The following is a 25,854-nucleotide window of genomic DNA, read 5'->3' on the forward strand; positions in this document are numbered from 1 at the left end:
ACTGAGACTGAAACCCACTCACCAGAATAGGATTGGTACATAACATGTACCAGCTCGGCAATAATCTGTCACTAAGCCACTAATTGAAAGTTAAGGCCTGTAAAGCAGTTTTAAGTTCGGATTTTAAGCCTCTACACAGTCATACTGTCAAATGTCAGCAGGGCGGTCGATCGGGAAAAAGGCCCTGCAGCTATCAGATGGGAGCCCCACGTTCGGAGAGTTTACCACGATCACCATTTCATGGTCACCGTGTTTACCTTTGTTGTAAACTGTAATCACTGTGTGCTAAATAAATTAGTCTCATGTCCACTGGTCTATCGTCACACCGTCAGACTGCAATGTGGACTCAACAGAGTTATTCTAAAAATGGAAGTCACTTTTTCTTTTCTCGACACCGTGTTATCGTCCTCCAGACAAAGTGCTGGTAACAGCTGGAACGACGTGGAGCTCAGCATTTAAGGAAAACACTGTATTTTTCAGCACGCCACTTTCTGCAGGAGGTTGTTTGTGATTGTCTGGAATCGCTGCTCCATTTTCATCACACAAGTCCTCCCAAAACAGCGGCGTCATTTGTCTTATTAGCACATGTGTGAGACGCGTCTGGATTCAAAGGAGAATCCACTCAGCAAGAAAATAATAGGGATCGCTGGCTGTCCTCTTGGAGATGTTAAGAAGGAGGTGAAATAAATGGAAACGCTGTACAGTAACAGTGTGTCATTCCTAAAAAGCACAAAAACAAGTGCGTGTGATTAGAGCTCCGCCCGCATCGCTCATACAAGAGTTTGACCTACAATGCAAATGTACAGCTACAGGCTCACAGACACAACTCATATTTGTTCTTAGGACAACAATGGTGTGCAGAGAACAAGATAAGGAGAGGGAGTTAGGAAGGCGAATCCGGTTTGTGCTTTTCCACTTGGTGAGGGTAAATTATGGAAAATCAGCTTACAGTAATCCCGGCACTCGTTGAAGTGGGGGATCATCCCAGGCGACTTGACACCATTGTGCACTTTTGAAAATGATGTGCTTGTTAGTGAGGTGGCATGAAACACACCCGGGCTCATATTTGCAGCTCCATAACCATTAGTGTGGCCTATTTCTTGCCCTTTCTGCATCACTCATGCTTATTATGAACTTGCATTTCATGTGCTGAGACTTTTTCATCTGAGTGCATTTAACGCAGTGTGGATCACAACAAATGGCTTTTGAAAACAGTGATTGTTTGTGTTAGCTGCCATCCTGCCCGAATCCAGCGAGCATCTGAATTCATTAGCGTGTGTTTCGATGAATTGGCAACCTGTGTAAAGATGGCGGCTTACTGAGCCTCCCCACAGCGCCACCAGTGTTTCGCAGCCCCCTAAAATCTTCTACCAGATGTTAATATTTGCTCTGCCATGGGAGACAAGTCATGGTGTCACTTCAGAGGGCTAACATATGTCTTCACCTGGGGCCAGTTCCTTCCCGTCCATCATGTTTTGAAGATTTTGTTCAAAATCTGCAACACTGGCTGCTGCAATTACTTTTTCCTGTACTTTTCCTATCAGAAGTAAGAACAATGCTTTTCAAAGTGTTTTTCAGAAAATAATTTTTCTGAAAAGCTCAACAACAAGGCCTCTCACAACTAAAGTGCAATGCAGTTTATTGGAACTGAGATCAACATTTTAGCAACTACAAAAAAGCTACTAAACTTCTGAAAAGAAAAAAAGATTTTGTTGCATGCTGTGGCTGGTTACGCTTTTTATACTTTAGCAAAAAGCACAAAACAAAACTTAAGGTTCAAACACATCATCATATCGTGTCTCGGTGTTGTTCAACACTTTGGAACTTTAGCCCATAAGATAGCAGTACTGGAAAGTTACTACATAAGTACTACTCAACTACAGCTCAGGGATATATTGTACTTTATATTCCATTGTATGACGTTGCAGCTTTACTATAGGTTTTACTAGGCGAATGCGGATTCTTATCACAAACTCCGGTAAAATCAACTAATACTATAGTTCAACCACCTCACTGTACATAAAATAGTTAGCCTCACTTTATCCACATGCAAGTTTAATATATTTTTGTGATATATATTGTGTATAATTCTGATATCAATCATTCTATTATCCATCCATTATCCAATTTGAGTCTCTGGGGGGCTGGATCCTATCCCGGCTTTCATGGAGCAGGAGGTGAGGTCCACCCTGGACAGGTTGCCAGTCTATCTCAGGGCTAACAAAGAGAGACAAACAACCATTCACACTCACATTCACATGTTGTCTTCAGAGGGACGCAGGTGAGCTCCTCCCCTGCTTTCTGTCTTTAAGCCTAGCTAAGCTAAGCCGTTGTAGCAAACTTATCATCTTTGTACTTAAGTGAATATATTTCCCAATTTTTCCCACTAATTACCGTAACTTGGAAAAGTAATTAATATATGTGGCAGTTGTAGGTAATTATTATAATATATTGAGATATACTGATAATTGATCAATCATAAATCATAAAGTAAAGGTGTTTTTTTTAATTAATTTATCAATTGCATCCAGGCAAAAGTTTGTACTATCTGATTATTATTATTATGCTAAATTTAGGAATAAGTTTTAAAACAACATGCAATCTTCATAATATTGCACCATTAGGTAATAAAAATGTTCCTTCATCATCGCCAGAAATGTGGAGTGTATAAAAATAGTTACAGTAAAATAATAAAAAAATACATTTGTGCAAATGTTTTCTTCTTACTTGATAAATTAATGAAAATTAACTTATTCAAACAGAACAGAATACGAGTTAAATATCATGTTGATGAAAAAAGTCTTTGTTTCACTCTTTCTGCCATTTTTCAAATAGGGTGATGCAAACATTTGCACACAACTCTGCACTGACATACTCTGAGCTTTACTTTCCATATAATTAAAATAAGTTGTAAAATGTTTTAACAGCATAATAGTAAGAAGGTAGAATGAATAAAATAGAGGGTGGACACCCGAACCAAAATCAGATTTAGATAAACCAAATGGGGCCAAATACATAGTAGTGCTCAGGTATGAACAAAATGAGGCCAAACAATACAACTGGCACATTAAAAGACAATTTATATGGCATTTACGGATTAAAGTATTATGCTTTAACCTTACAACAGCGTTTGTTTTCAGTTATTTCCAGTGCTTAAATGGGTGATTAGCTAAAGCTATGTGTTTATACTGCACTAACTCTTGTGCGTTAAGGTACAAATATCTACGCTATCTGTAAATCAGCAGTTGCCCATCCCTTGATCATTTAAGTGCATGCTTGATTTCTCCTGCACCTGCCTAATGTGTGTTCATCCTGCATCTTTCTGCAAGCTCTGGTCTCAGTTTCCTTTTGTGATAAAAGCCGTACAGCATCAGCATTAACACACAGGCAGCCTTTTCCCCTGGGCTCTTTAATCTACCTGCAGAGTTTGTAGATAACGGAAACCATTTCAAACCATTACATTCATGCCAAGAAATGCTCTTAAACAAATTGCTGCTGTTTTTAATTTGGACTTTGTAACTGCATGCTGTATGCCTAGAATTTTCCACATCTGCATTCTCGTGATACATTTCCTTCAGTGGCGCAGCCGCAGGCTTAAATTTTTTTTAAAAACGGGAGCAGAGATTCCCATTGATTTCATAGGGAGAGGGAGCTATTAAACACTTGTCCTTAAAAAAGTGAACTAAGCTGTTAGTAATTTTCTCTTTGCCTCCTTTGCTTTCCAGACAGAGTTTTAATCAAGGAAATGTCTCCAAGTAATTGTGCCAAAAAAAAAAAAAAAAAACATCCAAAGAAAAACAAGAGGGCTTTATGAGTGGGTTAATAGGACTGTCTCTGCTGAAAGGTGGCACGTGTTGGCTGTCCAATTACAAGAGAGGGATGGCTGAATAAAATCACTTGGCACAAGCACTTTTTTTTTTGGGGAAGATAACTGCTTGGAGATGCCCAACGCTGGATTAAGTCTGTTAAAACTGAACATCAGTACTGTATGTGGAAGTAACAGATGGTAAATACAATCATGTCTGTACGTTATTTCAAAGAATGCTGATTTTCTTCCTGCCTGTCCCCCGATTGGGTGTTTGTTGACACTTGCTGAAAACTACAACTGTAGATTTCGGAATTATTATTATTAGTTTTTGAGCTAATTAAAAACGGAACAGATTCCTGCAATGCTTCTTGGGAATAAGGGACCAGCAATTGAGAGCTTTGGCTGGTTGGGAACATGAAGAGGGATTTCCACTGGGTATGCAGGCTGTTCTCTCGAAGGCCCCAAAATGCTCCGTTGACATTGAGGTTTTGAGCTTCTTCGAGATGTAAAGATGCAAAGGCAGCGCAGGTGAACAGGCCTCTATGGCTATTACTTTGGTTCATTCTAATCATGATAAAGCAGGTGGTGATGATGATTTAACACATCAAGGTATAAATCTTCCCCTGTAAATGCTTTAGTGGAGATATTGCAGAATTAAGGAAGTTGCTGCAACTTGTAGATGTGAGTCCATGCAAAAATCTTCAACTGTTGGTTACCATTTTCCATTTTTGAATAGCATATTATAGTGTATTCAACATTAAGATCAAATGTTAATGTGGACTAATGCCTAGTTGTAGAGTGGATCCTATCTGAAATGAATCATTATGTGTTTCGCCACGTGGGAAAAACATTTCAACTTGGGTTTGCCTAACAGCCATCCAGGCAAAAGAGAATCTGACATTTAGATGCTACTGCATCACAGATAGAGTACTATAACTGGCAGGGATACAGAGCCATTTGTTTTCCCTTGATGTGATTGGCTCACGGTCAGATAAATTATACACTAGCCAGCAGGAACAAACAACAAGCAGAAGCCAAAGTATAGGCTCACTGAGGCAGCCAAATGTTAATCCCTCAAAAAGTTACAGGTATCTTTCACTGCTGTTTTTGATGTATCTCATCCACCAAAGACAAATTTTATCAGTATTTGACATCTGACAGGTGGTAATGTCAGACTGGCTTGTTGGTGGCAGATGGCTGGGCTTCGACTCTGTCATATGACCACATCCTATGCCTCTGTATTGGCTTAGTGAGACACTATGTGTCCCCTTGCTTCCCCCCCCCACCTTCTTTCTGATCTCTCTCCTCTATATCTTCCTCCTCGTGTAAGCAGCTCCTCTTCCCAGGCCTAGATGTATGTGTGCATGGGTCAAGCCAGTCAGTGTGGAATGAAGGATCTGATAAATAACTTGAGTGAAGTTAGTAAAGAGGGATTAGCTCCCATATGCCTGTCGAGCCGACTGATTCGGAGACAGTTCTGCATTGTCCATCACTTCCACTAGGGGCTGTCACTAGTCTATCGCTGCCAGGATGGATACACAGAGAGTGTGTGTGTGTGTTTCTGTTTTACTTCACTTAAGGTTTACTCAGAGATTTACATTTTTGTTCTATTCTCTTCCTCATTAACCTTTTATTCTCTACATGATATTTTTATACCCCACAGTCACAAGTGTGCACTTTCTCAGCCCATTAACACCTGAATGTGTAAAAAATGGTTTCTGTGTGTACCAACAAATTTACAGCATCTGTTGCGCCACGGTTCAGATGTGTGGGGGAAAAAAATAAGCTACATGTTGGGAAAATATCCCTGTTTAATCTTTTACAATTGTGACTTTTTTATTTAAATATTCCTAAATGGAGATTTCTGTTCATTTCCCCTGGAACCTCCATTAAAGGTATCTGATTCACAGGCTTTGCTTCCTCGGACGGGCCTCTTACACCTCATGAATTGCCGATGCATCGCAGCTTTAACAGACCAGCTCCAGTTCTTCCAGTTATAATGCCTCTCAAATGCTGATCCAGGATGCCCTTGCCACAACAAAACCGGCAAAGCTGAGAAAGCCTCGGGACAGAGTGGGCTGCATAAGACACTAACAGAGAGCAGAGAGGAGAGCAAAGCTCTATTGGATAACTGCCTGGCTTTTTCCTCAGCACTTGACCCTGGCACATCCACCTTCCCTCCCTCCCCCTGCTCCTCCACCTTCTTCTTCTCCTCCTCAGCACCGACAAATGAAGTGTCCCCGCTCTCGGCTCTGATCCTGAGAACCTATGACAGCCAAAGCCTTCCTGCTCTCTGAAGTAAGCCCTGGCAGCGATAGGCTAGTTTACCATTCTCCACTCCAGCCCAAGCTGCAAGGCATGAACACGGGCGAGACAAAGCCTGTGTGACTGCAGTGAATAAAAAGACTGAGGGAAATAAGAGAAATGGGAAAAAGGTGCTTGACCTTACCTGTCAGAGTATAACATTAAGTGTACTATAGGTGGGAAATTCTGTTCTGTCATGACGCAATTCAAGAAAGGAAGGGCAGAAAAAGTCAGAGTAACTTTTAGTTAATTGTTTTCGTCATTCATAGATTTATTTTTTCCTGTGGCCGCCTCGTAAGTCATACTTTAAAAAGGGGTTATAACAAGTAACTACTGCTTAATTAATGTTATTGAGTTCATTATTAATGGATAAAAAAAGCAGACCAACAAGATACAAGTTTGAAATACCTGTGAATTATCCCTGTTGATAATTGTTTAGGTTAATTAAATAATGAATGAGTACAGTTGGCACCGACATTGTTGGTACCACTTCCTAACAATAGTTTTTAAAGGGTTTATAATATCTTTGTAATAAATCATTTCAATTATTTATTGAGGAGTTAGTATCTAAAACATGACTAAAATAATGAGTTTAAATTAAGACATCTTGAAACTGTCAACTGTCCTTTAGCTTTCCTTTTATGTTAATGTATGAGTGGCTTTTTACATGTAACTACTGTGTGTAAGTAATTAATGAAGCATCTGTTAATGCTTTATTGACCAAATACGACAGATCCTTAAAAAAATCAGTGTAAGTAAGTACTTATTAGAAAGATAGAAACATTTAATTACTGACTACTTGCTCTTTTTTAATAATAATTAAGTATTTAATGTAATAAGAGAGACAAAAATAGCCTTCTAAATGGATTCATGCAGAGCTTCAACTTCATTTCATAATGTTTTTGTAAATAAATGATAATTCATTAACAGGAACAACATGCAGGTCACCATGTTGTCAATAAGTAAAGCTGTGGCTGCTCAGACCTCTTTCATTAACATCTTTGCATTTTAATGCCATTTAAATGACATAGTATCTTTGTACCACAGTGGTTTGTTTTGCCAGAGCTCAGCGCTTCTACCTATTATGGCCTGTGTAGCCTTTACAAGGCCCCTTACATACAGATTATCATCAATCCACAGTGGTAAGGCAATCATGTCTCTCTAAGACAGACTGTTCTGTTAAGGTGCTCCATAATTTAATATCCTTGTCGTTCCTCATCTCCTTTCTTTTACTCCCTCCTTCCATCAGCCTGGCAAAGTCATGCTGAGTTTCTTAAAATCTATTAAATTATGATGTGTCATGAAAGTAATTCTCTGCTGGGTGTATGAATCACATGACAGATCCCTCTCCGGCCTTACCTTTGACACACTGTATGCACATAGCAGGGTAATAGATTAAAATTAGCATCAAGTTCCTTAAATTATTGACCCTGGTCCCATTTTTTGCCACCTGTCAGCGATCAGTTTACAGGGGACACAAGCGTGCTGATGCTAAATGGAGGTAGGATGGAGAGGTGGTGGGGGTTGGCATTACTTCACCCCCTCTCTTCAGTAAAGACTTTAGTTGAGCGTGTAGGAAATGAGTGGATGGGAAGTAGGTAGGACTTAAGTTTCAGCAATACAACACTACATCAATGAAATGGCTTGTTGGTGCACTCTTAATGACGCACCTTTAAAAATTAATGGCTGGAATTTGAATTAATTCAATTTTTTATACACACCATTCATTATTAAGATTTTTCCAATGAATATTTCACATTCTAATCTTATTATCAGGATAGAGTGTGAAGACTTTCTTTGCCACATGACAGGTTCTCCTTCACCTGTGTTTACTCATGATAAATCCATTCTGCGACGGTCTCCACTGTGATTCAGCTGGACAAAATGACCTGCCGTTCATGGTGCTCATATAAAAATATATATATTTGTGCAATTGCTTATTCGTTTGCTTCATTAAGTCTGAATGTGTGTGGCCCATTGAAATAGTGAAGTCAGCTGCTGTATGCAATAGACTGTAAAAAAATATATCTTTTTCATTCTTTGACCTTCACTGCAACATCTGTATGTAAGTGGTATGAGATTTATTTGACTTCTTTAATGCTGAATGGGATCTAATGGATGTAATTGTTTGTTAAGTTGCTTGTGCCATTTTGGTACTTGTGGGGTACGCCTACTGTATGTGCCAGGGTCCCATACAGGTTGTCATTTCTGTCAACCTGTGGCAGAAACAGTGAAGCAGTGTTTTCTCTTCGATTTCCCAACACCTACTTTGCTGCATAGCCCGTTCGCATCCCACAGGCTGTTTTCATAGATCTGAGTGTTTTTGCTCAATTCTTTTTCTCTTCTCAAGTGACACAACATCTTTGTTTACGCAGTGACAGAGGGTCAGATCACCTGCGTTTGTGTACACAGGTCAGATCCACGGGGAGTTGTCACCAGCTCTCAGTGTCTCTAATGAACTCCAGCTGTATGACTGACAGACAGGTTATAGGCCGGGAGTAAACTGTGAAGCAACGAGCCAAGCTGCTGAGTGTGTGTGTGTGGGACTGATTGCATGCATGTTTAATGAAGCGATACAAACACACACACACACAAGCCATAGAGTGTCACAGATGGGTCTTTGGGGGAATGTTGTGGGAAGAGGTTTTGGAGAATTTTAATATATCTCTCTATGTTACATGAAAAATCTAATCAAATCTTAAAAATTGAGAATTTTTTTAAAAGAAAGAAAAACATTTTAAATTTGATGCCACATGTCAAAAAACTTGGAAAAGGAGCAAGAACAGGCTGGAAGTTTTGTCAAGCTAAAAATAACTAATAAATGTGGTGGAACATTTCACACTCGATCAGTATCATGATGAGGAATAAAAAGTGTTAAATCTTTAACCAAGGGACAAGATGACATCCAATTAATGAATGGTCATGATCTTTAGGTGTGGTGAAAATAACTGCATGGGCTCAGGAATAATAATGAATATAAAATCAGCTTTCATTTTGTATGAAATACATTGTTTTCTTAGTAACACTTTGTTTTGTACACACAAATTTTAGCATCTACTTATTATTTGAGCTTAAGTAAAAAATATAATAAATCAGTACTTTTGCTTGTAGTGAACTACTTTTTAGACTACTTGACCTTTTACTTGAGTGTTGGGTTTGTGTACTCCTAGCACAAATAGTTAAATTAGCTAAACGTAAATCAAATAAAGTTAAAATACAAAGCTACAAACACTTAAAAAATGTGCAAATGCATTCAGCGCGGCGGTGGAGTGGTTAGCGCTGCCGCCTCAGAGAAGGTGGCGGGTTCAGAATGTGAATGCGAATGGTTGTCTGTCTGTGTAGGTGTCTCTGTGTTGGCCCTGAGAAAGGCTGGATACCTGTTCAGGGCATACCCTGCCTCTCGCACAATGGCATCCCCCCATTAGATAGATAATGGATGGAAATGCTCATTTGACCAAGTGCACCTGGAAACTTTAACAGAATAAAAACATTGTAACACAATCATCCTTTTGTGTGATTAATAGTGAGGAACTTGTTTTTAACCCATTCAAATTTGTAACATGGTGGTTCGAGCTGATTAAATTGTGTTTGACTGCACATGTGAGAAAAAAGTGCTGGGAACCAGTGGCCTATGGCACGTTCATTGTTTCACAGCTACAGTATTAACAGTTTGACGTCTTTTTAGATAAAACCTTCCGGGCCCTAAATTGGGTATCCTAACAGTCTGTATGTTTTACAGGATGAACTTTGTCCTCACTTTTAAATGCAATCTAGATGGTGCACTTGGACACAGAGAATTGCCCTTGAACAACCATCACTCATTCTCTTCATCAAAACAAGTCTTTTGGCAATCTACTCAGGGGAATCCAGGGCAATATAGGAGAAAACAGTCAACATCTCATACTGTCGCTGTCCTTCTGTGATGCTTTTTTTTTCTTCTTCTTTTTTTTTTGTTTCTTTTTCATTTTTCTTCTTTAATGACGAATACTCGAACCTCAGGTGTGTTGTACCTCGCTTCTGTGGCTTTGTTGTCTTGTCAGTGTCATGACTTTGAAGTCATATTTTACATTGCACAACGCTCATTTCCTTTCTTTTTACATTTATTTATTTATTTGCCCATGGCAGTCCAATATCATTATTTTCCCCTCTGAATGAAAGAGAATGAAATGATGATGATAAAAGGGGGAAAAAAGAAAAGAAATCCTGCCAACTTTTCTACCACTTCTTGACTCATCTCAAAACTCAGTTACTCTTTCAATTATTCTAAACTCGAAAGATCTCTCCAAAGAGGTGACAACACTGACAGTGTAACATCTATCAGCTTAGAAATAATTTTATGTCAATCACTTTTTATTTGTTGCATGTTGAGGATAGTAGAATTGATTCACAGTGACATGTTTTTTTTTTTTTGGTTGGGGGAAAGAAAGAAAGGAAATGAGAAAAGGATGTGATTTGTCATGCAGCAATTCTTTTATTTAATTGGAGTTGCCCAGCTTACACAGACCACCAGGATGTTAGTTTAAGAATGACAATAGAGAGTTTTTATGTTGTTTCATTCAGAAATCTATATATTTTTGTGTTGCCCCTCAAATCAATATCACAAAAAGGCAGCAGGTGTGCACAGCAGCTCGACTGACAGGAATCCAGAGTATGCGACACTGCAGCAGATTGTTAGCAGCAAACTCCCGATTTGGTTAGATGTAATCCTGCCCCGGTTCATTGTGGGGATCTGAAGCTAGAGCAGAGATGGAGCCGGAGAGCTTATCTTTCTGTCTCTGTGCTGCAGGCTGAGTTGGCACTAAAATCTGTGGAGTGAGATTCAGCACTGTACACTTTGTGCTGGAGATCACTCCTGCCACTTTTCAAAAAGGAAACTACAGACAAACATGCTAAGAATAAAGGCACCGGGTTTGGCCACATGCACACATACACACTGCCTTTCTCTTAGTCATAAGCAGATTTACAGTATATTCCTTGCTCTAATGACTCTGTTTCATTCTCTGTTCATGGCTGTCTGACTCTGACTGCTGCTAATGCTGCTACTGCTGTGTTAACAGCAAAAACTGTAAATGGCATCGCACAGTCTACATTGCATTAGATCTCCAATCAAGGGGTAATGGGAGTCGTCATGGCAACCACATCCAACAGGCAGGGGAGGGTGGGGGCGAGCTAGGTGGAGCTGTCAAGAAATATTCTTTAAATATGGCAAGCGGCATGCATCATGTACTTTGTTTTTGTCATCACTTTCCAGGTTAACTTCTGCTTCCTTGACGGGAGAAAAAAAAGAGTTTATATGTAGCTGTTAATGGGCTTGTCTTCGAAACCCCTATCATTTAATTAGATGCAGAGAGTACAATTTAAAAGATAATTCTTTATTAAAATGAGTACAACTACAGACACAAGAGCAGAGTTGTAATGACTCTTTAATCAGCGAACTGAGATTTCTTTTTGCTCAGAAACATCCAACCACGTCCAAATAATCGCCAGATTTCTAGTATAAAATGCTGAACAGTCAGGACCAGTCACATTGATCTTTACATTTTGCTCATTGAGCAAGTGCAGGACACACAAACGTACACACATGTTCCTGTATCTGGGGCAGGCTGTTTAGCATAAAGCCTTGTCTCATTTCCTTTCATACTTTTTAATTTTTTTTTGACAAACTTCCACCCATCTGCATAAACTTCCCTGAAAAACAAAACACATCTGAATACTTCCTGTCAGGAAGAGCTTCTTTTTATTTTTCCTACAGCACTAACCCTCGCAGACTGACTCCAGTACAAAAATCCAGCACACATTGAACTGACAGCATGAAAGGCTTGATAACATTTGCCCGACAACACACTGATGCATTTCATCGGATTGCTTTGTCTCACGTGACCTGGTGTGATTTCAAAGTGAGTTATTTGTGTTGAAATAAAAAAAAGTGTCTGTTTAATACAAAAGAGATGCTTGTTTCTGAACATCTACTTAATGATTAGTCCATTCTGTGTTATTCTATTAGTGTGATACACAACTAAATGATTAAAAAGAGGGGCCGACCACTGCATCAGTCATAACCAGAGAAATGACTGCAGGTTGTTTAGTGAATTGTCAGGTCTCTCTATAAACAAGCTTGAACTTTGTCTCTCAGTAGCTGTTGCTCCATGACAGGTAACGTTGGGTTACGTACATCCTACTAGGATACAATCCAGTGTTCCGCTGTTTCTTGGACCTGATTAAACCGTCCAACCAAATAAAAAATAAAAACTCCACAGACTATTACACAGACTAAACACAAATTTACGACCTTCAGAATAACTTAACATTTCACCCAACAAACTGTACTGGCTCTTTAATTAATGGCAGCAACTACTTATGTCTATGTAAAACACAGAGGCTGCGATTTGCAGTGCTGCCGCTAACATCTGACTCCAGTGCAGCACTGAATTTTATAATTTTGTTTGCTGGCAAGTGACAACATTGTGCTTACATCTTCTGCTTTTCTTCCTAACTCCTCCCACACAGTTTCAGCTCCCTTGTTGTCTCCCTCTGTCTCAGTTGTGAGAAAAATATCTCCTCGGGTCTTACCTTTCAAATTTTGAGAAAGTGCTTACAACCTTGACAGAAGCTCTAAACATTTTGCCCCCCTGTAAATATTAGTCTTTGTGTAAGATCAAATCTTGGAGGCAGACGGCACAGAGCCGGAGGGCAAACATGCAATTCTTGATTAACTTGCGTAGCGCTTAGGTTTTTTCAAGGAACGAACAACCTCTGCTTGCCTTTACTGTAGACTTCTATACATAACATCTTGTGTTGCTGCTTTATTTGTTTTTGTATGGTAAGAGATGCCATTATAGACATTTGTGAACGAGGGAGAAGCTTTTTCAAAATGAAAAAGGAGGAGGTGAGAATAAATATGGCAACATTACTGAGCATGATTGAAATCTTATCTGGCTCAATGTCATGAGGAAGTTTACTGTGTTCCTAATATACTGTCAGATGGAATATGATTCCACAGGGTTTCAGATGCTCTCCATCCTTACCACTGTCATTCACAGTCACCATGCTAGAACATTATTGGTAAAAATATACTGTTTCCTATATCTTTGTTCAGCCAGCAGAGAGCATAAAATAAACCTTTAATCACAGAGGAGTGAACACAATGTCCACCGAGCTGCAAAGCGGTCCAGATAAAGATGCATTATGTGCATGTGTTTCTGCCAATGTTAGCTTTCATGCATTTTCTTGATGGTTCTCCTTAAGATGTATGTGTTTGGGTATTATGTGTTGTGTGTTTTGAGTCTCATTTTGTGAACTGAATGTAGCTAGTAGTTGGTTCTTTGTTAACCAACAATAGGAGTTGTGTGAGACATCAGTGTTTGCAGCAAAATACACCTTTACATTCAAGTGATAAAGCCCCGGAGTGAATGCATTACCTTAATTTCTCCCGTAGACCACAACAAGAAAAGAGATGTCTGCTGTTAGTATGGGTGCTTATTTGGGAGATGCTAAAATAGGTCATATGAAAGCCGGCAAATTTCTCCTGTGGTCATTCAGGTTGAAGGACTTTTTGTCATGGTTACAACAGGAAATAGGTCTCAGAAAATTCTAACTTTCTCTAAAAAAATCCAAATAATTGTTATTAGTTGAATCACTATTACTAACTGTCACAGATGTTCCCATGTTCCCCACTGCATAGGGGAGGAAAGAGGGGCGACAAACAAATGCCTCAAAAGTTCCCCCACAGTGGAGCAAAAATGATGAAGTGCCCTATAAGGTACTTCCACCTGAGCAGATGAAGACAATGCAATGGCCTCTGCAGTGCATCAGGTGCCCTTGAGTTCCCCACTATTTCACTGTGTCCCATTCATGTATTCAGGACTAAGTAAGTGTGTGCATAGTGTGGTAGAGCACATTCATATGCGTGTGTGTTTGTGTGTGTTTGCTTTCTGAATGGGTGCTCAAGCAAGGTTTTGCAAAGCAGATGTGAAATAAAAAGCGGCAATTCGAATGCCATTATGCAACTTGACTCTTTGTTTGTCCAGTATAAACTACATTACACCAGTCTGCAACACAAATACAACGTGACAATAACCCTCACAATGTCACTGAGCTGATCAGATTATGTATGCATGCCCGTAATATAATACTGAACGTAGCAGATAGAAATACGGTTTTGATTGACACAACTAGCTCCTCTTACAGTAATTTTATCATCACACAGGGTCAGATGTTTGTAATCCACTAGTCACATCCCAACAATTGGAAATAGGAGCCTGTAGCCGAACTGCTACACGACATTCCACTTTCCTTTGGTCAAACAAACTAAAGTGGAGACACTTGTGTGACAGATTGATGCTGCTCAGTTAAGCCCCAGTGCACAGTTTCCCAACCTTCGGGCTCCAGCTGCAAGCCTATTAGGACTTTAATTTTGTGCCACTGCCCATAGTGCAAACACACAATAATACTCCAGGTGTAGCCATAATTGTACAATTACATGCTCACACTTCCTCCCAGCACACACACTGTATGCACGTGCCACCCAGCTCATCAGATGTGACATGAACAGAGAGTTCATAATTAAAGGCTGTTTTCAAATACCTGCCCAAGCATTCCTACAAAACTATGGTTTCATAATGAGAAAATAGTTCTGCAATGGACCCCCAGCCTCATTGTCCTTATGGGAGGGAGTAATGCCTGCCTTCATTAATTATGGCTTGATAAAATGCAAAATTGTCCCAGGTGCTGCTTGACTGACAGGTAGTCTTACAACAGAGGGAAGGCCCCTTCAATGTATATAGGCCTCACAGTACACTGTTAGGCTCTAATTGGCAATTTACCACCTGCTCAATTGTCAGGATTGCATTCCCAGTGACTGTGGAACTATTAGCAATAGTGTTTCTACATCCAGATTAATTTCTTAAAAGCCTGCCTTTAAAAGAAAAAGTGTCAGGCTTGCAAATAAAGGGATGTGATTTAAGGGTGGAAAGTGCTCATCTTTGGAAGAGTGAAAGGGCTCCAAGGAAGTCACAGTAAGAAGAGAGAGAGACAGAGGGAGGGGAAGATAGGAATACAGAAAGAGAGAGGCCAGGAGCATTAAATTTGAGTGAAATAAATTTGCTTAGCAGGTACTTCTGTCGAGTCGCCTCCACTGAAAGAGGAGATCAGTCTTGCTTGTTCTGTGCTGCCATTTCGTCTAATCCCTCTCTCTTTTTTTATGGGCTTGGGAATCTGTCATTCACGGGCCACTTATTTTTAACACACTTATCATTAATAGATACTATAGCAGTGTTATGTGTATGGTTTAGACACTGGTCCAGCTGAGGCTGCCATTCACTGCCAAATGCCTAAACGGCTTAAAGGAAGCTGATGGACAAGTCTTCGAGATGATGAATGGGAAAATAATCAATTTTTCATTATTGTCTTGCAATTTGTCACACAACAATTAAAACATGAATAAAGAAAATAGTCTGCAAATCCATATTTCCAATTCTTCTGTCATACAAATTGAATTTTGTCCATCACTTCTATCAGTGATAATAAAATATGATGATGATTTACTTTTGTGAAGTACTTTTTTTTTTTTTTTTTTTTTTTGAGTAGCTTAAGCAATTTAATTTGTACCTAAAAGTCACATTTCACAGTTTAAACTATTCGTATTTCTTGTTTGTACTTAAACTGCACTGGAACTTAATGACACCTAATCGATTAAAGATAACGTTAATTTGTCCTACATGGACATTGAAGTTGACTTGAAGAACTTTTTGGGGTAATGCTGTTAATAATAAAACACAATTTAGGTACTACAATAACATTTTACTCAGAGGGGAGGAAAAGTGTGAAATTATTACAGTAGCCCTACTAGTGAAAAAAAAATGAACTGTTCTTAAAGCTACTTAAGCCAGCAGTAAGACTCAAAATCAGCTCTCTCTGCTCCGCCCAGCTCTCTCACTTCCTGCTTCAAAACAACTGTGCTTCACTTGTTACACTCAACCATGCTCCCCACACAATACATAAAAATGCTAATTGTAAGCAGAAATAGTTGCTGTCCTCCCATTGGTCAGTAGGGTGAGCCTCACTCAAAATGCTCTTAGGCAGGACATCTCTGAACTGCGGCTAGGCTTCCACTGTGCCTCTTCACATTAAAGTGTAATTTTGGTCATTTTCTAAATTAATAGTATTGTCCACATTCACCTTACAGTCAAAATTGTCCTTCACGTTAAGGGTCGGAGCAAAATTCTATTAAACAAACATTTAGCAAATGCTGCACACTCTAGCCTTAACTGCTAACTGTGAAAATCCATCAAAAGTCTGCCGACCACCTGCTGCACTACAGGCATCCTGTGCAATTTAGTGATCGCCGACATTTTTAATTTGTCCCGTCACCTGCTAATGACATAGTTCACCTATTCTGGCTAAAGTTCCGGGATTCTTTGCAACATGTCATGTTCCCAAAGTCTACAATAATAGAAGAGGCAAAAACAAGATCAAAGCTGTAATAAACATAAATCTTCCAAGTAACTGTTTGCTCTGCATACATTATAATCCCTTTGTTCCTCTGGACCACTTCCTAGTAGTTAGAAGAAAAAAAGTCACGACCTCACTTAGACAGGGGTGAATGACAAATTATTGGTGACTCACATGTATTATTCTTTGAGAGTTTCAAAAGCCCTAGACCCAAGGCTCTTATTAACTAGAAAAATCACTCCTTCCAAGAATCCTTCACAGATAATAGGCACATTTCATCAGTAATAGAGGCCTTTTTAGAGAATGAACCCAAAATGAGTTGAATGAAAAATCCTTTTTTTGAACCCTAGTTATAATATCCTACTTGCAAGACTTGATTGTCTTCAAAAAAATCTTTGCTTTATTGAGGATTAATACTGTATTACAAATTATGGTGTCCATATGTTGGATGTTATATATGGGAACCCATCATTTGCATACACTCTTGTGCATTTGTTGCGTATTCTTTGTTATTGTACAGACATTAACTGGGACAGATCACTGTGTTTTCAGTGACCTGTTGTCATCTACTGCTTAATAGAGAAGAGATATTTAATGTTTACCAGTGAGGAATTCAAGAGTGGAGAGGTTCAAATTGAGTCAACGAAGTGTTTTCCTGTAGGAAGCAAGTTGAGTATAGAAAAAGTCCATGTAGCTCATTGGTCAGTTTAACGCGTAAAAACAACTGTCGGCTGTTTGAAAAATGAGGACTTGACTTAATTACATCTTTATTTCTTAGAGTTTGAACTGACAGCCAACAAAACTGTTTTATTTCTCTATGGAAGAAACAAGTTTTTTTTATGCTATTAAAATCATATTGTACCAATAGTTCTTTGAAGGTAGTTCGACAAATGAAGGTGGTTAAAAGTAAAACCTAAAGGACACCTTCACTGATATCGAACCTGCTCCTTTTAGTTCTAGATTCAATAATATATGTACATTATTGGCGTGAAAGTTCCCTCTGACTTCCCTACATTAAAATATCTGCTTCTAGCCGAAAAAGGCCTCCAGATGTTATCACTTTAGTGGCTTTAGTTCAGATGATCAGTTGTCTTGTTGCTCACACTGTGGAGGTTGTAATTATGCTTAACCTGCCTATCCAAGCCCTCCCAGATGAAATCAGTTGAGTTTTTCAGCTAAAAGAAGAGACATACTTTAATATTTGGAAGACAGAGGAAGATTTAAAAGCATTAATGTACATTTACACCCTAAACTAAAGCCACAGAAAGAAGTTGCCCTTTAAAGGACGCTATAGTGCCCCTTGACAATTGCATTTTATTTACACACACAAACACAATGCACAATGACAAGGCCCGAGCTACAAAGAACCACACTGAGTTCACCAGTGTCAGTGTTAAACAGGACATTTGTCTTGATCTTAACAGCAGCCCTTTCAGAAGCATGAACATGGTCTGACTGAGCCGTCTCACCTTAAACCAGCTCTTTTTTTTTTTACTCATCTCCAAGGTAGAAACTGAAATGTACACAGTACATACAGTACCAGGGATGTCACAGTCATGGAATTTTGAGCCGCTGCATAATATCTGGAAGAATATCGATGTTTGACATAGTGTTTGAATAAACTGACCCAACATCGAGGCTTCATTTGAGTAAGTAAGTTGAGAGTGTGTTGGTTTCAATGCAGCTCGAGTGTCCTCTGCATATTTGTGGTAGCGACCAAAAGAGGAATATCACAGTTCATTGGGCATCCAAAAATAATGAAAATGATCTAATTAAATAATCTTAAAAATTAGGTAAAGTTATTAGTACTGTGTGTTAACCTCGAGTTAGACCTCAGATAAGATAATTTACTTGTGACTGTAGTCAAAGACCCTTTTGGTGCCAAATAGGTCAACAGACACTTGCTTCCCTACATGGTGGTGCTATTTCATCAAACGGTTCGATGGGTCGTATTAGAGGGTAGGAACAAACAACCTACTGTATATGGGCTTTAAAGTTGGAGAACGTGTTGCATTTAGGCTTCTCGTCAAGCTGCTGATGGATGGACGTAACTTCTGCTACCTCATTTACACACAACACAGTTAAGGATACAGTGGATGTGCAATGAACGCACTTTCATGTAGATGTAACTGACTCTGCTTTCTGTGTTTGCATAAATTTCACAGACTGTACCTTTAAAAGTATGGCAATAAGAAATGCCCATCACTGGCTTGCTCCAAAAACTCACATCCTACAGACAAAATCTAGTGCAAAACAGCTCCAGCCATTTCTCACTCCTCGCTGGTTGTTTGTTAGTGGTAGAAAAACTTTTTTTTTTTTTTTTATGTGTGGTAATTAAAAGGATGGCTGATGTTGAATTGGCAGTGGATGTACACTGCAATATCCCCACTAAATTCTCTGTAATGGTGAGGTGAGTCACTTGCCTTAATTAGTTTAGTCTTTCTTCTTCCTCTCTCTTGTGGAGTCATTAATGTCGACATGAACATTTTTCTCTCATTTGAATGGGTAAATAATGAAAGCAGAGTGACAGTTGGGGGGGGTGAGCTAGTCACAACTTTCGAAAGCAGCAGGAAGGCAGCAATTAACGGGATCTGACAACCCAGAGGGACACACAAACCTATATTAGGCTGCACATTCCACATACACACACATATAATACTCACTACATACTAAGATACAGAGCTTGCTAACTTCAGACCAGCATACACAACAAATGCATATGCAGTATCTGGCTCCTGATTCACCTTTATCTGTCATGTGTATTAAATAATAAAAGTCACACTTGTACAAAATCTGCACCAAGCTCATTCTGATGCTCCTCCGTGTGCCACTGAGACCTTAGTCTGGACTTTCTGTCAGTGTGAGAAGCCTCACATCCAAACTATGTCCATCGCATCCGAGAGATAGACGGACCATTGTTCAATTAGCAGACGAAAGCTGTAATTGTTTGGATGCTGTTCTCCTCCGTAAATTTAGCAGCGATAATTAATTGTAGCGAGTAAAAACAGTCATCAGGGAGATGAACCATTAGAGACTTAGGTAAACAAACCCTTATCTATTACGGGTGAGCGGCTGATAAGGACTGATGAGAAAAGTTTGATTTTCACAAAAAAAGGGAACTCAATAATGGGTAAAACTTTTTTCGCACTCCAGTCAATTGAGATGCAACTGCCCCAGGGTTGAAATCTGAAGGAGTCATCATAATTGGGATTTAATTATATTAATAACATGGTTCTTTTTCTCTTTCCTTTGTTGATGATTGTGTATACAATTTGAAAGTCTTTTTATTGGCTCTGACTGATGCTTGAAACAAGACGAGTGCACTTTGCTGGCACAAAATTAAACTTGCGGTTTTTAATGACATCAAACTATGGCAGACATTTGATCGCTCCATATATTTATAGTCCATAATTACTTCTTTATGTCTTAGTTGCCATTTTTACCATTTTTAATCCACCATTCCTGCAATGCATTCAAATTCCTTCACATGCACAAATGTTTCAAAGATTCACATCAGCTTCTGAAAAACAGTATTTACAGTTTTCTTGTGCTCTAATTATGCAATATTTTCTTGTAATGATGAGGTTTTGAGTTGTGAATATGGATAGTGTTGACATTACATATACAGTACAGTGTAGATACTGGCTTCAGAATTCTTTCACTGGTGCTATAGTATCATGACTATCAGCATTGCATCTTTCTGCCTAACAGTAGGCCCCTGACATTCACTAGGAACCTAGTACGTATAATATAACTAAGACTTTTGGCTGCAATATATGCAAAATTAAACTTCAGCTGGTAAGATTCTCCTGTGCTGCTTTGCACGTAACTTCGCTTTGTCTTTCTATTGTCTTAAATGCATTCAAATACAAGCAACACAGTTTGTAAGTCTTACAGTTCTTTTCACAGCAAAGAAGTGTTTTTCAGAAGCATTTGCCATTCTCAGCACACTCCCTTAAGCTAACTTTTTGTCGAGGTATGAAATTAATTCAAGCTAATTAGCCTCAACATAATATATGATGGCGAAAGTTAAATATTCAAGCCTGTTAGAGTGACGCACCTCAGCAAAGTGTGTCGCACTGTAGGAAAAATGGCAAAAAGAAAGTTGAGTGAGTGAGTGATGGGTGGCAGAGCCAGAGGGGGGACAAAACAGAGCAGAGAGGGAGAAAAAATGGAGGAGTAGATGGAGACTGCCTGATTGGAAAATGGATCGGTGACAAAATGCCACAGCTTGGAGCTAAGATTAGGATTCCATCTGTCTTGAATGAAATATTCAAATATACGTTAGGGAGACGAGGCATATTACTAAAAGGATGGATGTGGAGAATATGTAAAACAATGACAGGCTCTTTACATCCAGAAGGGTCAGTGCTCATCCAGACGGTTATTTAGCTTGGAGTAGGATCCTCATATGATCCCAAGGCATATGTGCTGTTGCATTTGTGAAGAGACTGATAGGAACAAATTAATGGGTTCAAAGCTGGGTTTCCATAAACAGAATGACACAGTGAACAGAGATCACTCAGGGTGAGTTGTGTACTTTGTATCTGTCAATTACTGGGCGTTGAGACCGAAACAAGACCTGTGTTTTTAAAAATGCAATGGCCGTGTTCTTTTCAAACACTGGTGAAAGAATTAAATATGAGTTAGCAGAAACTAAAAGAGAGAAAGATTTACCAAGCCCTGCTTGCGTAATTGATTCATAATTGATAGTGCTTCTTTTGCCACGAGGGGTGTGTATTACTTTGGAAACTTTGGAAAGTCATTGTGGTGTTGGTTTTACAATCAAAAACTGCAGGAAATCCAACAATTTGTAATGTGTTCTGCATTCTGCAAAGCCACAAACTATGGCCATGCATGGTTGTGTCCAATACTGAATTTTCTACGACAACAATATTTGTAAGGTTAGGGAAAGGCTGAAATAAAGATTAGGTGATTTCATCGTTAAATGTCTTCCTTATTGTCAGTTCTACTACATGCGCAACAAATACAGAAAGAGAGAAAAAAGATATTGAAATTACGATACTCTCACGTCCCTGGTGCATACAGTTAAATTATGTTAAATGGGGAGGGTTGCGTCAGGAAGGGCATCCGGAGTAAAAACTGCCAAAACAACATGCGGACAATGATCCGCCGTGACGACCCTGAACTCACAAGTCGAAAGGACAAAAATAAGAAAGAAAAGAAAATAATGTATTTATAGTTATAGGTCCAAACCAATGTCGTATATATGTTCAGTATGCTTTATTACCCGAGTGGCTCAAATGGCATCAGAACTTTCCAAAACTATGATCAGGTCAACACACTGGTAACAAATTTTTTTTTTTTGAACAACATTTGAAATTGAACAACAACAGTGGTTTCTATTGGATCTACATATACCAACTTACTGATTTGAGCTTTCACCAACTGCTGATCCACTCATGAGATGAGTCTGCTGACTCTGACTAATAATGTCCCCTGCAGGCTTTATCTTCCCTCATTTGGAGGAGGAGGGACATCAAAAGAAACTCCTTTCTGACTTGTGTGCAACCAATTGTTAATGTACAACATTTCACTGACACCAGTGGGGAAATTGTTCAGTAGCTGACCTTTGACCTTCCTGTGGAGTATGACAGTAACTTTCCCTATAAGGGAAGAGGAGGAGGAGAAGGATGGTAGGGTTAGTTGGTTGGGAATCTATGAGATTAAATAGTGAATGAAAAAAGATTATATTTCAAAAATCCATATAGATTTGGCTGCCTTCTCTTCTCTGTCCAACTCATTAAGCATTAAAGGCAGACTGTGGAAATAATGATTTGCATGCTTTAAAGTAATTTAGGAGTGACCTTCAAAGAGAAGGCAAACTAGCGCAAAACAAATAAGGCAACCGAAATGTCAGGACTGTTACAGGAGATGGGATGTCATTAGGAAATGCACCATAGCAGATCCACCTTAATTCCAGACAATGGGAATCTATCAAACCAAGAGTAAGCTTCATTACAAAGCCATCATTTGTGATGCTTCCACACATCTCAAAAAAAAAAAAACAGTGTATGAGAAAATGCTTTGCTGATATTTAAATGTCATAATGTTATTGTTAGATAGAGATTTTAAATTGGGTTGACAATTGAGGGGTATAAAGATTATCATTTGAAAAAAAAACTTAGGTTTAATTTATTTTGTGTTTTATCTCTTCTGGCAGAAACAGACAATTCTGGAGCAATTGACTGGCAGATTTATAAATGAGATTCCTCTCAACATAATCATTTTTTGTATTTAACGCACAAAACAGACCAATTTTCATAAGCTTAAAATACTATTTTTTTTAAGAAAAGATTAAAAAAATAGTTGCAATCATCTGCTTTGTTTTGTTAATAGTGGATCATATCATTGAAATATGAATCAACAGAGAGTCATCAAGTGAAATGAGTTTTTAGGTCCATTACAGCTCATGGTCAGCTCTAATTGTACACTTCTGGTTCACTTTCAACCTACAGAGGCAGATGTTTTGGGAGAAAAAAAAGTCTGACAAACCCACTTTAATCTACCTGTTCAGCACCAGACAGACAGAGAGTTAGCAACCACCTGATGATAGCATCTGCAGACAGTTTTTAGGTGAAGCCAGAAACTGGGCAAACATGGACATTCATGCTCATGTTGCCACGTCTGCAAGTCTTTGCAAACCATATGCTCCGAGCCGCTTCAAAGTGGACACAAATAGTGACAAATATGACAGCCCCACTTCAGTAGCATTCACTTATGCTGTACTTTGTCCCAACAATTGTATAATTCACTGTGGGTTTGCAGTATTAAGTCTGACACATTTTATATTTCAGGTATGAAGCAGTGCATTATAAATGAAGCTGGATCTATGCTCCTTACAAATTGCTTGATAGATGGTGAGTGTACAGTTCATCATAAACCAAGGTACCGGATGAACTGACATTTAAACAGTCGGGTCCTTTAAATTTGCACGTTATGCTCTATAACATTGGTGCCTTTTGGTCAAGTTGTTTGAAAAGTTCCAACTTCTTGTTGTTGTTTTAAAATGAGCTATTTTTTTTCTCTTCATCCCACTTGGTAAAAGCAATTAGACTAATCTGCAGCTATAGATCACACATAGTTGAATTATGTCAAGGTGAACAATTATCATTTTGAGATGAATAAATTAGAAGAATGTAATTAACAGCCCATATTGAGTAGATGTCAGCCCAAACTCTGGCATTTCAGAGATGGAGATTTAATCACGGCTTGGGTGATTTGAGAGACCGTCGCTTGCATTGGTTGTGACAACTGTGGGCATGCCGGGAGGAGGGTGGGGCTCGCGCTGAAGCAGAGCAAAGATGGAACTCGTGGGACCGAGTCCCGGTGTCAATCTGCCGGCTCCCGAAATTGCCCAGACAGCAATCACTCACATTTGTCCTGACCAAGGTGAGATAAAGCTGGGCCGGAGCCAGCACCGAGGAGAGTGTACGACAGCAAGGGGAACTTCTATTACAACTTGTATCAACTATGAGATAGAAGACTCAGATAAGACGGCTACATTTTCTTTCGTAATTGTTTTGGTTGTCTTGTACTTTCATGCTGGCGTGTGAGCATTTCTTTTGCCCACACGCTTGGTCTTTTCTTCATAGCCTTGGTTTCTGCTTCGCAGCTCGGCCTGGATGTTCACATCTGTCATCTTCTTAACCAAAGTCTTCTTTGGGAACAGCAAAAAGAAGATGACAACAAGTAAACAATCTCAGTTCTTTTCATTAAAATCTCTTTAAAGTTGTTTTTTTTTTTCTACCTCTGATGGAATCCCTTTATGCATGCTGCTCAGAACATGACTCTCTAATGTGAAAAGAAGCTGAAATCAGTGTCACAAAATGAACAAGCCGGTGCTTAATTTGATCAAACTTTTTATGGGCTGAATCTAACTGTCTAATTAAGGTAGCTCTTCAACACCATTCTGGTTCAAATGAAACACTCTGTCTCATTCAGAAACTTTGTGTTTCTTTCTCTTTGCATAATGCAACAATTTGCAAATGCAGAATTTAATATAGTACTTTAAATGAGGGGTGTTGTGCCGACGAATGTCTCTTGATTGCCTCTGTTACTTCATACTGTATTTTGTGAAGCAAACTGAGGCACCGAAGTGTAAGTGCTTGGTGTTAACAATGCATTAAATGAAGCCAGTCAGATTCTTTTCGCTGAGATTATTTGAATATTCACATATGAGCAAGAACTGCTGACTAAATGCTCCAAGTTGGCCAAGTGTAATACATAACACTACAGATCTGTACAGCCAGATGTCTGGCATATTTGACCGGGGATGTAGATTTAATTATTTATTTGCAGCACTTGAAAAAGGACTTTGGAGAAAACTCAAGACAGACTTATGTTTGGAGGGGTACTTTGTCCTTTGGAGAAAATGCACTGTACAATACAAAGAATGAGGAAACAAGACAAGAAATAAGAAAAAGGGCCTAAAAGTATCTCAACAGTCCCCTATGCGCAGTGGAGCACTCCCTGCTGCCCATGATCATAAATCCAGATCTGGGCTCTGCAGCATATAGTAGCTCTGTGCCCACTGCCTCCACATGATTCCTCTCTCTTCTCCAACCTTTTCTTTTTTTTTTTTTCTTTTTAACCTACAGTGTACCTGTTGGAGGAAGCAAAATACGCCCTACATATCAGCGAGGGAGAAGGGAGAGGAGCCGCTAGGAGGCCAAGTCACACCAACTCAAAGGATGTTGATCACTTGTGTCTTATCGCAGGCAGAGCCAGGCCACCCCTTGTGAATTAAAGGAGAAATAGTATCTCGCTCCCTCATTTTTCACCGCCCAGAGATGTTCCGTTGCTCCCTTTCTTCCAGCTTCTGTGCCAGAGAGATAATCCAGGCCCATTCCAGGCAGCAGAATCCATCTTTATCGGGTTGTTGGACCACAAGTCCTTGGCTCCTCTGAGGTCATCGGTGCCCAGACTAAACTGAAGTGCTCCCAAACAGAACTCCTGTTTTTTGTGTTGTTGTTCTTTTTTGTTGTTTTGTTTTGTTTTAATTCAGTTTTTATTTTCACTTTGTTTTGTGCCAGACGTTGAAGGTTTCAACAAGGACCACAATGCTGAATATTTAATTTAAAGGCCTTAAATAATAGGGTGTAAATGCTATCCAGTCTTGCATGTGTGCCTTTTCTTTTTTTCTTTTTTTTTTGCCAAAGAACAGGTTCTTCTTTTAAAGACATTTCACACCTACACACAGGGCCACTTTGGTAATTACTATACTTTAGAAGTCACTTGTAGAACACATTATTTCATTTTACACTTGGTAA

Source organism: Channa argus, chromosome 12 (assembly GCF_033026475.1).
Source record: "Channa argus isolate prfri chromosome 12, Channa argus male v1.0, whole genome shotgun sequence".
Lineage (NCBI taxonomy): Eukaryota > Metazoa > Chordata > Actinopteri > Anabantiformes > Channidae > Channa > Channa argus.